The sequence below is a fragment of the Polypterus senegalus genome, chromosome 18 (assembly GCF_016835505.1).
Source record: "Polypterus senegalus isolate Bchr_013 chromosome 18, ASM1683550v1, whole genome shotgun sequence".
NCBI lineage: Eukaryota > Metazoa > Chordata > Cladistia > Polypteriformes > Polypteridae > Polypterus > Polypterus senegalus.
The window spans coordinates 87,792,585-87,810,855 of record NC_053171.1 but is presented as its reverse complement, the minus strand read 5'-3'; the positions used below and the strand labels follow the sequence as shown (position 1 = coordinate 87,810,855).

At 42.6% G+C, this 18,271-nt stretch overlaps 1 protein-coding gene across 4 annotated transcripts in view; it reads right to left on the bottom strand.

The window, feature by feature from the left end:
* The window catches only part of ston2 (stonin 2), a 317,978-nt gene that overhangs the window by 112,264 nt on the left and 187,443 nt on the right, over positions 1-18,271 (bottom strand). The window contains exon 1 of one of the 4 annotated variants that reach the window (XM_039741324.1): positions 10,747-10,904. The exons of the other annotated variants lie outside the window; for them this stretch is intronic. The gene's annotated coding sequence lies outside the window, so the exon portion shown is untranslated. Of the gene's footprint in view, positions 1-10,746; positions 10,905-18,271 lie in introns of those variants that run through there. 4 annotated transcript variants of the gene reach the window in all.

The window sequence follows — 18,271 nt, the reverse complement described above, 5'->3', positions numbered from 1 at the left end:
ATAAAATGAACTAGCTGTGAAAACGTTTTGACTGTGCCCTGGCTCCCTATCCTGGATATTTTCATTTGATATACTTTATTAATCCCTGAGGGGAAACTGTCTTTTCATGTGACATGTTGGGGTCAGTGTAAGGTGCCCAGAGCTAATTTTCAAGGGGCTTCTGGTAGGAACAGGATTTAAACCGGCAACCTTCCAGACACCAGTTCAGATCCTTACCCTCAGAGCCCCCTCTCGGTGCACCAGTGCAGCTGAATAGGCTCCTCAACACCCAAAATTGGATAAGGTTTGGGAATGGCTGCATGGACAGTTACAAACTTGTGGCATAGGTGGAGGCGAGCAGTGCCTTGATTCAGGAGCCTCATGCTTTTTTCCACTTTAGTCCTGAAGTTTCATGGATGTCAAAGTGCCAATGTGTTTAATTAATGCCACACCGGGAGCAGAAACTATTAACTCTGACTAGAAACATTACAAAGAAATGACTGTATCCAAACACACATTCTAACAAGTCACTTTCATGATCATGTCTGGGGTGCCAGTGAGTTCTTGAAAGGCACTCTTAAACCTTTACAATTGTTATCTTATAGTGCCTTTCTATTGTTGTAGCACTTTGAAGGAGACAGCAGTGTTGTGGTTTGCAGAGCTGAGTCTTAGCCACTACGGCACACATTTAGCTAAATAATAATAATATGCAGACATATTGCAGCTCTTTTGTTTGCGCCCTGAGCCGGATGACTGGATGCTGTATAGCATGTTGAAAGGTTTTCCTTTCTGTGCCGCAGGACGAGTGAATGAAAAGGCGAGATTTACGTGGCTATTTCATAGTCCGATAACCATCTGAGGTGCTGTAGGCAGATATGTTTGTCTGGAGCCTGATGTGTACGCTTCAGGTGTGCGTAGCTCACAAAAAAAATGCTTTTTGTTGACCTTTACGTGAGCAATTGTAAATGGGGAAAACACATCTGATGAAAGGGTAACATTCAGCCTGTGATTGGGCTGATTAGATTAAACTCGCTAGCATGGAATGCACTACAGTATTTTGTTTCCAATTCAACGGTGGATGCAGTAAATGAATACCTAAATGAAGCCTTGCTGTCAAGCTAATCAAGTGGTCATAACCTAGCCAAGGGGCAGCATTTTCAAATGAATGCGTTCCAGGAAATATCAAAAAGGCAGTCGTGCAAACACTTGCCTGCACATCAACTGTAAATCTACACAGATTAACAGAAAAATGATGTGCCGCAAACAGAGAATTACAGTAACTGTCACGCTGGGATAAAGGTGTAACAGAAAAGTGATTCATTAGTTAGAGATCTGAAAAAATTCTAACATAAAAAAAAGTCCAGTTGAGAAGAGTGAGAGTATCGGGGACAATGCAGGACCCATGTGGGACAAGGTGCCCATCCATCACAAGGCCCACTTACAGTATACTCACATCCACTGCTCGGTGACAATTTCGATTCAGTCAGTCACTGATTATTTTTCATGCTGCTGTCTCTCCAGGCGTTCACCATCTTATGACACCAACTGTGTAAGAAACACCATTACACCAAAGCAGGAACAATCTTCTTCTTCTTCTTTCGGCTGCTCCCTTTAGGTGTTGCCACAGCAGATCATCTTCTTCCATATCTTTCTACCCTTTACATCTTTCTCTGTCACACCCATCACCTGCATGTCCTCTCTCGCCACATCCATAAACCTTCTCGTAGGCCTTCCTTTTCTCCTCATACTTGGCAGCTCTATCCTTAGCACCTTTCTCTCATTATACTCCTCATCTCTCCTCTGCACATGTCCAAACCAGCACAATCTCACCTCTCTGACTTTGTCTCCAAACTGTCCAACTTGAGCTGACCCTCTAATGTCCTCATTTCTAATCCTGTCCATCCTCGTCACCCCCAATGCAAATCTTATCATCTTTAACTCTGCCACCTCTAGCTCTGTCTCCTGTGCCACCGTCTCCAGCCCATATAACATAGCTGGTCTCACTACTGTCCTGTAGACCTTCCCTTTCACTCTTTTTGATACCCATCTGTCACGAATTACTCCTGACACTCTTCTCCACCCACTCCACCCTGCCTGCACTCTCTTCTTCACTTCTCTTCCACACTCCCTGTTACTCTGTTCTGTTGATCCCAAGTATTTAAACTCATCCACCTTCGCCAACTCTACTCCCCTCATCTTCACCATTCCATTGACCTCTCTATAATTCACACACATGTATTCCGTCGTGCTGGTCCTACTGACCTTCATTCCTCTCCTCTCTAAAGCAGATCTCCACCTCTCCAGGGTCTCCTCATCCTGATCCCTACTATCACTACTGATCACAACGTCATCAGAAAACATCATAGTCCACGGGGACTCCTGTCTTATCTCGTCTGTCAACCTGTTTATCACCATTGCAAATAAGAAAGGGCTCAGAGCCGATCCCTGATGTAATCCCACCTCTGTCACTACTACCATAGACCTCACCACTGTCACACTTCCCTCGTACATGTCCTGTACGACACATACTTCTCTGCCACTCCCAACTTCCTCATACAATATCACAGCTCCGCTTGAGGCACCCTGCTTTCTCCAAATCCACAAAGACACAATGCAACTCCTTCTGGTCTTCTCTATACTTCTCCATCAACACCCTCATAGCAAACTGTGGTGTTCTTTCTTGGCATGAAAGCAGGAACAGTAAATCCAGCAAATAAGGACAACTTATACAATTTAGTGATTCCTTCCATTGTGTCAAGGAGCTTTACTGGGCACATCTAAGCTGACCAATACAAATAAGATTACATAATTCAGAAGGCCATTTAGTCACTTTAAGGAGAAGATCGGTATTTTTCAAGTCATAGTTATTTGTTCACGATCATGGGACACTACTGGTCCAAAGTTTGGGATCACCCAGAAATGTTGTTTTTTTGAGAGAAATTGAAACCTTTTATTATCAAGATGCCATTGAACTGATTTAAAAACATAGGCAAGGCATTGCTAGCGTGTATAATGGACATAACTGCTTAAAATGACAGATTTTTTATTTATTGTACACATATGGCTGCCAAGCCCCATTTTCAGCAGTCTTCAGTGTTCTACATTAGTAATTTAACTCCCTCAGCTTATCGTTAATTAGTTATTTTACATGCTAACTGGTTATTAGAGACACTTTTGTATTTGCCTTAGCGCCACTGCCCAGGGTTTGTTTCCTACCTTGCACCTTGTGTTGGCTGGGATTGGCTCCAGCAGACCTCCGTGACCCTTAGCATATAGTGGGTTGGATAATAGATGGATGGATGGAAAATGGCCCTGGGTGGGTGAGGACAAGTGTATGAGAGACTGTGCTCACATACAAAAACATGTGTTTCTTCCAGGGCTTGGACCTGCAGTGCTCATGATGGCACCTTGGACACTCTCTGACATTCCTAATGAAATAAATGGGTTTGGTAAAAAGACTAAACTCAAGCTGTGGATGATAATATCCAAACCTTTGGTAGTAGCCTGGTGTCTTGTCCAGGCCTGGTGCTGAGTGCTGCTGGGATAGGCTTCTTGTCCTTGATTTACACAGGATCAGTCAATGTTTGGATTTTAAACCTTTCACAATGATATAAGCGGTGAAAAACGTTCCTGTCCCTATTTATTATACTGTAGGGTTTTTGTCAATCTTTATTTGTCACATTTTACAATCTACAGTGTTTCAAAGACCTTCAAAAAATAACTGAATTCACAACCTACAGAGCTTTTTAATGTATTTAAGTTATGCCATGTCACAACAATTCTTAAACCTACCTAATTAAATGCAGGGGCCATGAGGGACTGGAGCCAATCATGGCAGCACTGGGTGCGAGACAGGAAACAACCCTGTGCAGGTTGCCAGTCCATCACAGGGCCCGTTGACTTTTACTTATTGAGGGCCTGTGCACAGAGAGTGGAAAATCAAACTACCCGAAAGAAAACCAAGACAGACGTGGGGGGCGCATGCAAACATCACATGGACAACATGGCATTTGACCAAGGAGGTGCCAGAGTGGGGCAGAGTGCTGGCTCTGAGGCTAAGGATCTGTGCTGGTATCCAGAAGGTTGCCAGTTTGAATCCCCGTCACTGCCAAAAGACTCTGCTTGGCCCTTGAGCAAGACCCTTAACCTTCAATTGCTCCAGGGGGCGCTGTACAATGGCTGACCCTGCGCTCTGACCCCAAGGGGTATGCGAAAACGAACAAATTCCTAATACGAGAAGTTGTATAAGGCGAAATAAAGAGAAAAACAAAACTGATATGTGAAGTAGCTGCACTACCCACTGTGCTATTGTGCCAAGCTATTAGCACCCCAGTAATTGTTTTTTTTTTATTTTAGTTGCATCAGGACTTTTTAAAATACACAGTATATTAAGAATAAAAAAGAGATCAACTGGAGAATAAATATGCAGGTTCAGAACAAAGGTCAATTAGTTGTGGACATTACAAAATTCTCTAATGCAGAACTCACACATGACACCACCAGTTTCCCTGTCATGCATTAATTTAATAGAATAAATTACACAGTGGTTAGCAACAGAGAGGCAAAGCTTAAGACCGGCATATAACACCATAATCCAAATGAAATTTATCAAAACTACAGAATCGACAATACACCTGGAACAGCCACAAATTAACAGTTTAAAAATGATGATTATCCAATAACTGGGCAATATATCCTAAATGCAATAAAAAAACACTCCTCGCTCTTTAAAATATATAGGCATTGGAAACAAGCAGGGCTGGCACGGTGGTGCAGTGGGTAGCGCTGCTGCCTCGCAGCAAGGAGACCCTTAAGGGTTCACTTCCTGGGTCCTCCCTGCGTGGAGTTTGTATGTTCCCCCCGTGTCTGCGTGGGTTTCGTCCCACAGTCCAGAGACATGCAGGTCAGGTGCATTGGCGATCCTAAATTGTCCCGTGTGTGTGCCCTGCCGGGTCTGTTCCTGCCTTGCGCCCTGTGTTGGCTAGGATTGGCAACAGCAGACCCCTGTAGTTAGGATATACAGTGGAACCTCGGTTTACGAGTAACTTGGTTTACGAGTGTTTTGCAAGACGAGCAAAAATTTTTAATAAATTTTGACTTGATAAACGAGCGATGTCTTGCAATACGAGCAGTATGGATACACTTTGTCTGCTGAGCGTCATGTGATCACAACTGAGCTGATGGTTCTTCTCTCTCTCTCCTTATCTTGCTTGCTTGCTCGCCCAGCTCGTCTCTCTGTTTACAGCGCGTCTCTCTCTCTCCTTATCTCACTCGCCCAGCGCGTCTCTCTCTCTCCTTATCTCGCTCGCCCAGCTCGTCTCTCTGTTTACTACAGCATTGTGACTGTGTGTGTGTGTATGCGCTGTGAAGTGCGAGTCCCCATCTTGCTCCCCAAAACACGAAGCTGAGTCTCAGTACTTTAACACTTGAAACACAGCTTGAAACAGCAACAGCGCTGTTATTTATTGCAGCAGGATCTTTATAATGTTCCTTGTATGACCCATTGACGACAGGCGCTTATAGCATGTCTGCGATCTTTTTGGATGCGCTTATACGGCGAACTGCTACAGCGCTGGGAGACTGCGATTGCTTTGGGATACTCTTCCGCGTGTCGTTCCGTTGGGTGGAATCCCACAAGAGTTTAGAAACTCACTCACACCAGCCATGATTCCTTTCAAAGGTAAAGTGCAGGTTAATTTGTTTTATGTATTTTACTTTATATTTTGTCTTAATCATTTTTATATGAATATTTTTGGGTTGTGGAACGAATCATCTGAGTTTCCATTATTTCTTATGGGGAAATTTGCTTTGATATACGAGTGTTTTGGATTGCGAGAACGTTTCCGGAACGAATTATGCTCGCAAACCGAGGTTCCACTGTAGCGGGTTGGATAATGGATGGATGGATGTAAACAAGCACTCCCATCTAAATATGTAGTATTACCTTTACACCTGAGCAAGCTTATAAATGAAAAAGATGAATCAAATCTTGTTATTTAGAATGTTATTATTTCTCACTGTCTTCAGAATGATATATCATTGTTGACCGTGATCATGTCTTTAACCTTTCATTATAAAATCAGAAATATTTTTTATTTCCAACTCTGCAGCAGCCCAACTACAGCTGTAGACGAGAAGCGAGTGGATTCCTGTTGTATTCCTCCTCTGAATTTGAACTCCAACCCTAATCGTCACTTCTGATCAATGCAAAGGCTCACTTAACTGGCAGTTGCTGTCCTTTAATCTTAACTGGAAGGTCTGTGGGCATGATAGGTGTCTGGGGGATAAAGCCATTTTGTCCAGCTGCTTTTCCTGTGGCTGTATGACAGCCTAAGCAATTACAAAGTTCAGGTCAGGTTCAGATTCGAGTTCGGGGTGTTTTTCATTATTCTGTGCCACTATAAAGTAATGGAAGATTTAACATTTGGAAATATGTAATACAGTAGACGCATGAATGTGTAATTTAAGGACGTGATGTCGCAACTTAAAAAGTTCCAAAATTGCCAGTAATTCTATAGCACGGTCACGTACCACAGCATCAATGAATGAATTTTCTTTCAAAACCCCAAGAAATGTTTCTAAGTTTAGACTGGAATTCTTTTTTGAATATTTCTTTATACAGAGCCCTGGTTTGGTTATAATGTTAATCTGCACTCAGCCCTGCATGTTGGCCCTCCAACTTGAAGGGAAAACCTGGGGGTTGGTGGCAGAATTGGCACACCAGCCACTATAACAAAACCTCCCACTGGTCCATTCCATCTGAACTGGTGTGGTGCTGAGGTGTCACCCGTCACATGGCTGCACTCGGGTCCTAATCTGGGATCACGAGTTGGTTTGTCATGTGGTGGGTGCAGCAATGTACTGTATCAGCGTGTGCTCCTACCCTCTCTCCTTTCTCTATCTTTATACAGAAATGACACCATAAAAAAATATATATGAGAGATTTATGAAATAAGACAAAACATCATTCTCAAACCTGCTTAGTGCTATGCAGAGTCACAGAGGGGTGAGGCCTACCGCAGCGACATTGGATGTAAGGTAGAAGTCAGCTGTGGACAGCGCACATTCACACACACACGGCCAAATCAGAGCCACCACTTCATCTAACATGCACGGCTTTAGTGAATTGTACAGAGGAACCCTGAAGCGCAGACAGGAGAAACATCCACATGGACCACCACTAGGGTTTGAACACAGGGTGATGGAGGCAGCAGAACCAACCAATGGGCCTCCGTGGTGCCAAGTAAGACAAAAATAAAATTCTAAGAAATTTCATATGAAATTACATTCTTATTTAACATTTTGATCATCCAGCCATTATCCAACCCGCTGTATCCTAACTACAGGGTCATGGGGGTCTGCTGGAGCCAATCCCAGCTAACACAGGACGCAAAGCAGGAACCAATCCTTGGCAGGGCGCCAACCCACCGCAGGACACACACAAACACAAGCACACACACGGGCCAATTTAGAATCGCCAATCCACCTAACCTGCATGTCTTTGGACTGTGGGAGGAAACCCACGCAGACACGGGGAGAACATGCAAACTCCACGCAGGAAGGCTACATAAATATGTACTAGTTAAGTGTATTTAAGAAGTGTTAACACATTCTGTGAGTGTCAATAAAGGTATTGTTCTTATCCTGGACTGGCTTTGTGGTTTACCTTTCACACTGTTCTGACTGTGGTAAATGATTTTCTGACGGTCGACATCATTGGCAGCATAAACAAGTTCATACTGTAAGGGAAGTTGTAATGCTGTTCTGAATGGGGCAGAAGATTCTAACATAACAACAGTCTTCACTATCATTCAATAAATAAATAACTTTTTGTTGCTTTAAATGTGGTAAAGGAATCCATCCATCCATTATCCAACCCGTTATATCCCAGCCAACACTGGGCGCAAGGCAGGAAACAAACCCCGGGCAGGGTGCCAGCCCACCACAGGGCGCACACACACACCAAGTACACAGTAGGGCCAATTTAGAATCACCAATGCACCAAACCTGCATGTCTTTGGACTTTGGGAGGAAACCCACGCAGACACGGGGAGAACATGCAAACTCCACGCAGGGAGGACCCGGGAAGCGAACCCAGGTGTCCTTAGTGCCCCCATTTTGATCATAAAATATAAAAATGATTTTTAATTTCCATCTTTGCAGCAATCCACCTGTAACTATGTGTGTAAAGCAAGAATTCCTCTCATCTACCACCAACTTCCTTTATAAGGAAAATAAGTATTCATATAAAGATTGGTGACAAATCTTTACTATTTTATAATTAACATTAGCTGTGGTAAAAATTATGTAACTAATTCTGTCGTAAATGCACACCCAAAGGACACCTCAAAGTCTCATCGAAGGTTTGTAATACCCCGCCGGGGTGAGAGGGGGCACTGCCACTAACAGTCTCGTCTCTTTTTTATTCCTCAGCACAGCAAAGGCAACTGATGACGCACCTTCTGGCGGGAATGCTATAAAAGGGAGATGAATGTCTGCGTCTCATTTGCAACCGAATCTTAGAGAGAACGGAGCGCCCTAAATTTCACAGCTCACAAGAGATTTCCTTTGCTTCTGCCTCAGAGGCAAGTTATGTTTACCTGTATATATATCTATGTATGCACGTGAATGTATGTACAGTACATACAGTTGTGCTTGAAAGTTTGTGAACCCTTTAGAATTTTCTATATTTCTGCATAAATATGACCTAAAACATCATCAGATTTTCACTCAAGTCCTAAAAGTAGATAAAGAGAAACCAGTTAAACAAATGAGACAAAAATATTATACTTGGTCATTTATTTATTAAGGAAAAAGATCGAATATTACATATTTGTGAGTGGCAAAAGTATGTGAACCTTTGCTTTCAGTATCTGCTGTGACCCCCCAATAACTGCAACTAAACGTTTCTGGTAACTTCTGATCATTCCTGCACAACGGCTTGGAGGAATTTTCTCCCATTCCTTCGTACAGAACAGCTTCAACACTGGGATGTTGGTGGGTTTCCTCACATGAACTGCTCGCTTCAGGTCCTTCCACAACATTTCGATTGGATTAAGGTCAGGACTTTGACTTGGCCATTCCAGAACATTCACTTTATTCTTCTTTAACCATTCTTTGGTAGAACGACTTGTGTGCTTAGGGTCGTTGTCTTGCTGCATGACCCACCGTCTCTTGAGATTCAGTTCATGGACAGATGTCCTGACATTTTCCTTTAGAATTCTCTGATATAATTCAGAATTCATTGTTCCATCAATGAAGGCAAGCCGTCCTGGCCCAGGTGCAGCAAAACAGGCCCAAACCATGATACTACCACCACCATGTTTCACAGATGGGATAAGGTTCTTATGCTGGAATGCAGTGTTTTCCTTTCTCCAAACATAACGCTTTTCATTTAAACCAAAAAGTTCTATTTTGGTCTCATCCGTCCACAAAACATTCTTCCAATAGCCTTCTGGTTTGTCCACATGATCTTTAGCAAACTGCAGATGAGCAGCAATGTTTTTTGGAGAGCAGTGGCTTTCTCCTTGCAAACCCTGCCATGCACACCATTGTTGTTCAGTGTTCTCCTGATGGTGGACTTGTGAACATGAACATTAGCCAATGTGAGAGAGGCCTTCAGTTGGGGTCCTTTGTGACCTTGCTGACTATTACACGTGTGCCTTGCTCTTGGAGTGATCTTTGTTGGTCCACCACTCCTGTGGAGGGTAACAATGGTCTTGAATTTCCTCCATTTGTACAATCTGTCTGACTGTGGATTGGTGGAGTCCAAACTCTTTACAGATGGTTTCGTAACCTTTTCCAGCCTGATGAGCATCAACAACTCTTTTTGTGAGGTCCTTAGAAATCTCCTTTGTTCGTGCCTTGATACACTTCCACAAACTTGTGTTGTGAAGAGCAGACTTTGATAGATCCTGTTCTTTAAATGACACAGGGTGCCCACTCACACCTGATTGGCATCCCATTGATTGAAAACACCCAACTCGAATTTCACCTTCAAACTAACTGATCATCCGTGAGGTTCACATACTTTTACCACTCACAAATATGTAATATTCGATCTTTTTCCTTAATAAATAAATGACCAAGTATAATATTTTTGTCTCATTTGTTTGACTGGTTTCTCTTTATCTACTTTTAGGACTTGAGTGAAAATCTGATGATGTTTCAGGTCATATTTATGCAGAAATATAGAAAATTCTAAAGGGTTCACAAACTTTCAAGCACAGTAGTAGAACCTGCATAGCGTAGTATATATGCATTTGTGGCAGTTTATATATAAATAAGTGTTGTGTGTATGTGTGCATATAAAGCACTGATGGAAAATCCCTGTATAAAATAAATAATAATTACCAGAAAAAAAGTATTTACAGCTCCTCTAGCACAGGTGCAAAACTGATGTACACATACAAACAGATTTAAACAAATAAACTATCCAGGGACAAACATTTTCGAAGACATGATTATGACTGCAAGAAATCCCTAACACAAACTAGAATGATGGGTGTGAATTGTTAGTTTTGTTTTTGGACTCTTTCATTCATGTTTTAAGGCTTCCCAGATGTGCCTCTGAGCAGACATTCGTTCTTTCTCTTGCTTTCAAAGAAAAGCAGGCTTGTATTCCGAGCTCCGGCGCAGCGTATCACTTTACACGCTCACAAAGCCCCAGTCACTTGTAGATTTCACCCAGCTGCATAGCAAGAAGGCAGTGGCATTTAACATGAGAACTTACAGACCGGTGCTAAAATATAAAACGTTAAAACTTACCCAGCAGGAAAACCGTGCGTTGTGGTGGCAGAGGAACTGACTTGCTTGTATGAAAGCTCTTAGCACCATGGTTTCAGTGAATCATGTGATACAAAAGGCACCATGCATGCTTGAGCAAAAACTTGTGGCTGCTTGTTTGTCCGCCAGCCTCTTCTGCCTTGGGAAGGGCTGGGCCCAGCCTTACAGGTTAATAACTTGACAGATGTAGCACACCCACCCGTAAAGGAGAAACAGAGGCAGGAGGAGGAGGAGAGGAGGGGGGGCTGCAAGAGGATTTCCTAGCTGACGGCACACCTGGCCATCCTAAGCAACGCTTAACTTTTACCAAGCGGGTAGGAGCAGCCATTCCTACCCAAAAGATAAGAACTCAAGCAGATTACGGTGTTATGTTTCTACTCTTCAAATTATTTACAGTATTTCACAGCACACCCTGTGTAGCTTAGCACTTCACTTAAACACAGAGGCATTGTTTTCTTAGCCCCCTACTTTGAGATGACCACCAAATCAAAAGACCATACATCTGTCCAATTTCTAAACTGCTTGTGTGGAACAAGGCAAAAGTAAGGACCTCACCTTGGGAGAGACACGTGAGAGCACAAACACACAAACCGAGGGTCCCACCATTGAGAGTATGTTTATGAGGAGAAGGACATCTGAAGGAGTCTGGGCTCAGGAACCCAGAGGTAACACACTACAATGTCACCCTAATTATTAACACACTACAATGTCACCCTAACTGATTAACACAATGTCACCCTAATGATTAACACACTACAATGTCACCCTAATTATTAACACACTACAATGTCACCCTAATTATTAACACACTACAATGTCACCCTAACAACTAACACACTACAATGTCACCCTAATGAGTAACACACTACAATGTCACCCTAATGAGTAACAAACTACAATGTCACCCTAACGAGTAACACACTACAATGTCACCCTAATGAGTAACACACTACAATGTCACCCTAACAAGTAACACACTACAATGTCACCCTAATGAGTAACACACTACAATGTCACCCTAACGAGTAACACACTACAATGTAACACACTACAATGTCACCCTAACAAGTAACACACTACAATGTCACCCTAATGAGTAACACACTACAATGTCACCCTAATGAGTAACAAACTACTACAATGTCACAATGTCACCTAACAAGTAACACACTAAAATGTCACCCTAATGAGTAACACACTACAATGTAACACACTACAATGTCACCCTAATTATTAACACACTACAATGTCACCCTAATGAGTAACACACTACAATGTCACCCTAACAAGTAACACACTACAATGTCACCCTAATGAGTAACAACACTACAATGTCACCCTAATGAGTAACACACTACAATGTCACCCTAACAAGTAACACACTACAATGTCACCCTAACAAGTAACACACTACAATGTAACAAGTAACACCTAATTATTAACACACTACAATGTACAATGTCACCCTACAAGATTAACACACTACAATGTCACCCTAATGTAACACACTACAATGCCACACTACAATGTCACCCTAATGAGTAACACACTACAATGTCACCCTAACCCATACAAGTCCTACTTGGAATTCAAAATCAATGCAAGTCAGCCTAAGTACCATTAACAGAAGGGCAGCTCTGAGAAACTCTACTATTACTGCAGTCGTACGTCACGTACTGTACTTGGTTTGGACTCCTTTCTGCATAACCAGTTAGACGGCCAGCTGCAGCTGGTATGTCATGACGATATCATTCAGCTATGAGACAAGTTTTCTTCTCGCTGAAGTTTAGCAAATATTTCATTCGACTAAATTTAGTATGAACAAGGTTTATACAGTGAATTCCAAATCACGCCAAATAATCATTCACTTTTTAAAGTTTTTTGTTCTTTCTGCAGACAAACAAGACAGAGACATTACACAGACTTGCTCAGCAAGGCCTCACATTTAGCAACAACATCAACCACAAAAACTCTTGAAAGGCACACACTGCCGGAGCCAAGACTGGAGTCATTCTGAAATAATCCGAGACGTGCCTTTCCGAGACTACATGCTATTGTTCTCATTTAATTAATAAATATGGCTTTTTCCTCAGTACAAAAGAATTTTTGCAAAATTGGGATAAGTCCTTTACTCTTCTTTCATTTCAACAGTTTGTTGAAATGCATGAGAAACAAAGTTGCCAGATTGTGATTGTGCTCACTAGGTTTGAAACAGAAACATGTCAGACACTGAAAACTGAAATATACATACATTCATTAATAAACACTTACCGTAAATACTCGCGTTTAAGTTTTCCCACGGATAAATCGGGGCTTGATTTTACCGTATAATTTCCCATATTTCATAATATCGGTCGTATAAGTCGAATGCCGAAAACTCACACTGTTGGTCCAAGAGATTATGATATGCTAAGGCCCACCTGAGTGAGTAACTACGGAGCACACGGCCTTTTTTTTCTATGCATTGTGCCGACGTGAACACACGGTAATACCCGAACTATTCCGAAGCGACATTTGCACTGATTTGTGTGTCTCACACCCTCATACACCTTTATCGTAAGAGCATCCCTTATCTACGATGAAGCATTCGATTAGAAGAAAATATGACACTGGTTTTAAATTAATAGTTATTGAATTGGTGAAAGAAATTGGTAACTACGCTGCTGCAACAAAATTTGTTGCGTATCTGGTGCATGATTGGAGAAGGCAAGGAGATGTAAATAAGGGTCGCATTATTGAATGGGCGTATAAATTGGGCACGGTGGCGCAGTGGTAGCGCTGCTGCCTCGCAGCAAGTAGACCCAGGGTCGCTTCCCATGTCCTCCCTGCGTGGAGTTTGTATGTTCTCTCCGTGTCTGCGTGGGTTTCCTCCCACAGTCCAAAGACATGCAGGTTAGGTGCATTGGCGATTCTAAATTGTGCCTAGTGTGTGCCCTGTGGTGGGCTAGTGCCCTGCCCAAGGTTTGTTGGCTGGGATTGGCTCCAGCTGACCCTGTATACATTTTTGGTGGTTAAAAAAGTATAGTGTGGACCAAAGGTGAAAACAGAGACTAATGTCTGTGTTTTAAAAAATTTCATCCATCCATCCATTTTCCAACCCGCTGAATCCGAACACAGGGGTCTGCTGGAGCCAATCCAAGCCAACACAGGGCACAAGGCAGGAACCAATCCTGGGCAGGGTGCCAACCCATCGCAGAAACAAATTTCACATTCAATTCAAATTAAATTTTATTTGTCATATACAAATTACATGTAAAGTACAATATGTGCCTTGGGACAAATATAAAGCGACACTTACAATACATAACTTTATAAATTGAAAAATCATTAATGGAATTATAAACATTTAGTAAATAATAATAATTAAAACTAATAATAACTGTGGTAGGCTGGCACCCTGCCCGGGGTTTGTTTCCTGCCTTGTGCCCAGTGTTGGCTGGGATTGGCTCTAGCAGACCCCCGTGACCCTGTAGTTTGGATATAGCGGGTTGGATGATGGATGGATGTATTAAGCTGAGTTTGAAATTAAATGAAAGTGTTTTGGAGGCGCGGCGGCACGGTGGCACAGTGGTAGCGCTGCTGCCTCGCAGTTAGGAGACCCGGGTTTGCTTCCCGGGTCCTCCCTGCGTGGAGTTTGCATGTCCTCCCCGTGTCTGCGTGGGTTTCCTCCCACAATCCAAAGACATGCAGGTGAGGTGGACTGGCGATTCTAAATTGGCCCTGGTGTGTGGGTATGTTTGTGTGTGTCCTGCGGTGGGTTGGCACCCTGCTCAGGATTGGTTCCTGCCTTGTGCCCTGTGTTGGCTGGGATTGGCTCCAGCAGACCCCCGTGACCCTGTATTCGGATTCAGCGGGTTAGAAAATGGATGGATGGATGTTTTGGAGGCACACTCAGGGTTTAAACTATAACAATAGGTATTTTTTTGACAAAATCCGAAACTTGCGGTTTTTCACAGTTCACGGGTGCTCTAGGAACATAACGCTGCGAATTTCAAGGGCCATCTGTATACTTAGTTAGCTACTTAGTTAGTCATTTTGCTGACTTCTCACTACATTCATAACCCCTAACACGGTACAACCCTGTTAGCCCTGATACTATAAATATATTTAATAATTTGAAATACAAGTAATCGACAAAATAGTTAGCATGTACTTTGCATCAGTAACGTTTTTTAGATTGAAGTTTTAAAGAATGCTACCTATAACACTAACCTCAAAACAACAACAACAACAACATTTATTTCTATAGCACATTTTCATACACACAGTAGCTCAAAGTGCTTTACATATTAAAGAATAGAAAAATAAAAGACACAATAAGAAAACAAAATAAATCAACATTAATTAACATCGAATAAGAGTAAGGTTCAATGGCCAGGGGGGACAGAAAAAACAAAAAAACTCCAGACGGCTGGAGAAAAAAAAATAAAATCTGTAGGGTTTCCAGACCATGAGACCACCTGACCAGTCCCCTCTGGGCATTCTACCTAACATAAATGAAACAGTCCTCTTTGGATTTAGGGTTCTCACGGAAGGGCTTGATGAAGATGGTCACGTAGACTTCTGCCTTTTAATCCATCCATCATTGTTGGAGCATCATGAAGATCATGTCAAAAGACAAGGGACAGTGTATTGTCACTTGAGAACGGCTCACATTTGCACATACAGAATAAGCAACTATCAAACTTTTCCACAAGGACAGCATGCCTGGCTGAAGATGGACAAAAACATCAAGTACAGATCATGCATACCTACTTTAATCAACAATATGACAAATAAAAAATACAAAGTTTGTCCATCTCTTTTTGTACTCTATTTGAGGAGTACTGTGATAAAGAAAATACAATTCTAACAAAATAAAAATGAGCAAATGGAAAACGTCCAGTGTGCTCTTTACAAGAAGGACTCAAATAGCTCCAATCAGGGTTGGTTCCTAGCAAGGAGGACAGCAGTCTGCAGCGTAAACTGAAACCTGATATTGCTGACCGGGCACATTGCACCACAATCATCCGCATTAGCACTGCGCCAGGGTGGCGTTTATAAGCTGCTGCACTTTTCACTGTAAATATTGTTCCTCTTCGAACTCTTAAATGTAAAACCTGCTGGAAAGGCTCTTTCCCACCTGTTTGCTTCATTAGTTCTGCTTTCAGGGGTCCGAAATGCAAACAAGCTTATTTTGTATCTCACAGCACAGCTGCACTGTCACTCAGATTACAAACAGGCTTGTCTCTCAAAAACTGGGATGGCAGCATTTTTAAAGACTCTGGAATTTGTCACTTCTCCCTGTTATTCAAATGTGTTGCGTAAAGCACGCTTGAAGGTGCTCATTATTGAGGACAATAAGTAAAATGGATGAGATCAGTGCTTTAACACTGCAAGTCTTCTCTTGGGGAGTTGGTTTGGGCAGTTTGACGTGACGTGAATATCAGATGTACCCATTTGAAAGATTCGCTAACAGCACAGCTTTTCTGCGGCACTGGAATTCCAACAGGGGGTACGTTCACAAACATTACCAGAGTGTCATGCTGGCGCTGAGGTTGCCTCACACCGCCAGACTTCTGGGCTCAAATCCAGACCCAGTCACCGTCTCATCATGTCCTATGGGTTTCTGTGGGTACCTCAGCTGCCAGCAGAAGTTCTCTTCATAAATACAGTGCATCCAGAAAGTATTCACTTTTTCCACATTTTATGTTACAGCCTTATTCCAAAATGGATTAAATTCATTTTTTTCCTCAGAATTCTACACACAACACCCCATAATGACAACGTGAAAAACGTTTACTTGAGGTTTTTGCAAAATTATTAAAAATAAAACAATTGAGAAATCACATGTACATAAGTATTCACAGCCTTTGCCATGAAGCTCCAAATTGAGCTCAGGTACATCCTGTTTCTCCTTGAGATGTTTAATTGGAGTCCACCTGTGGTCAATTCAGTTGACTGGACATGATTTGGAAAGGCACACACCTGTCTATAGAAAGTCCCACAGTTGACAGTTCATGTCAGAGCACAAACCAAGCATGAAGTCAAAGGAATTGTCTGTAGACCTCGAGTTACAAATCTGGGGAAGGTTACAGAAAAATGTCTGTTGCTTTGAAGGTCCCAATGAGCACAGTGGCCTCCATCATCCGTAAGTGGAAGAAGTTCGAAACCACCAAGACTCTACCTAGAGCTGGCTGGCCATCTAAACTGAGCGATCGAGGGAGAAGGGCCTTAGTCAGGGAGGTGACCAAGAACCTGATGGTCACTCTGTCAGGCTCTAGAGGTCCTCTGTGGAGAAAGAAGAACCTTCCAGAAGGACAACCATCTCTGCAGCAATCCACCAATCAGGCCAGACGGTACGGTAGCCTTTCCTTAGTAAAAGGCACATGGCAGTCCGCCTGGAGTTTGCCAAAAGGCACCTGAAGGACTCTCAGGCCATGAGAAACAAAGTTCTGTGGTCTGATGTGACAAAAATTTAAACTCTTTGTTGTGAATGCCAGGCGTCACGTTTGGAGGAAACCAGGCACCGCTCATCACCAGGCCAATACCATCCCTACAGTGAAGCATGGTGGTGGCAGCATCATGCTGTGGGATGTTTTTCAGTGGCAGGAACTGGGAGACTAGTCAGGATAAAGGGAAAGATGACTGCAGCAATATACAGAGACATCCTGGATGAAAACCTGCTCCAGAGCGCTCTTGACCTCAGACTGGGGCGACGGTTCATCTTTCAGCAGGACAACGACCCTAAGCACACAGCCAAGATATCAAAGGAGTGGCTTCAGGACAACTCTGTGAATGTCCTTGAGTGGCCCAGCCAGAGCCCAGACTTGAATCGATTGAACATCTCTGGAGAGATCTTAAATGGCTGTGCACGACGCTTCCCATCCAACCTGATGGAGCTTGAGAGGTGCTGCAAAGAGGAATGGGCGAAACTGGCCAAGGATAGGTGTGCCAAGCTTGTGGCATCATATTCAAAAAGACTTGAGGCTGGAATTGCTGCCAAAGGTGCATCGACAAAGTATTGAGCAAAGGCTGTGAATACTTATGTACATGTGATTTCTCATTTTTTTATTTTTAATAAATTTGCAAAAACCTCAAGTAAACTTTTTTCACATTGTCATTATTAGGTGTTGTGTGTAGAATTCTGAGGAAAAAAATGAATTTAATCCATTTTGGAATAAGGCTGTAACATAACAAAATGTGGAAAAAGTGACGCGCTGTGAATACTTTCCGGATGCACTGTATGTATTAGATCCTTTACAGTTTTGTTTGCGCTAAATGAAACAGAAAAAGTCCTCAATGTGTAGCGACCTCATGTTCAGTCAGGCTTCATCCACCTCTGCTTGTTTTAAGAACAAGATGATGAAACTAAGCTGTTATCACACAGAAAACGTAATGTGGTTAAAGGGATGCTCTAGCCCACGGGTGTCGAAGTCCGGGCCTGGAGGGCCGCAGTGGCTGCAGGTTTTCATTTGAACCCTTTCCCTAATCACTGACAAGTTTTTACTGCTAATTAGCTTGTTTC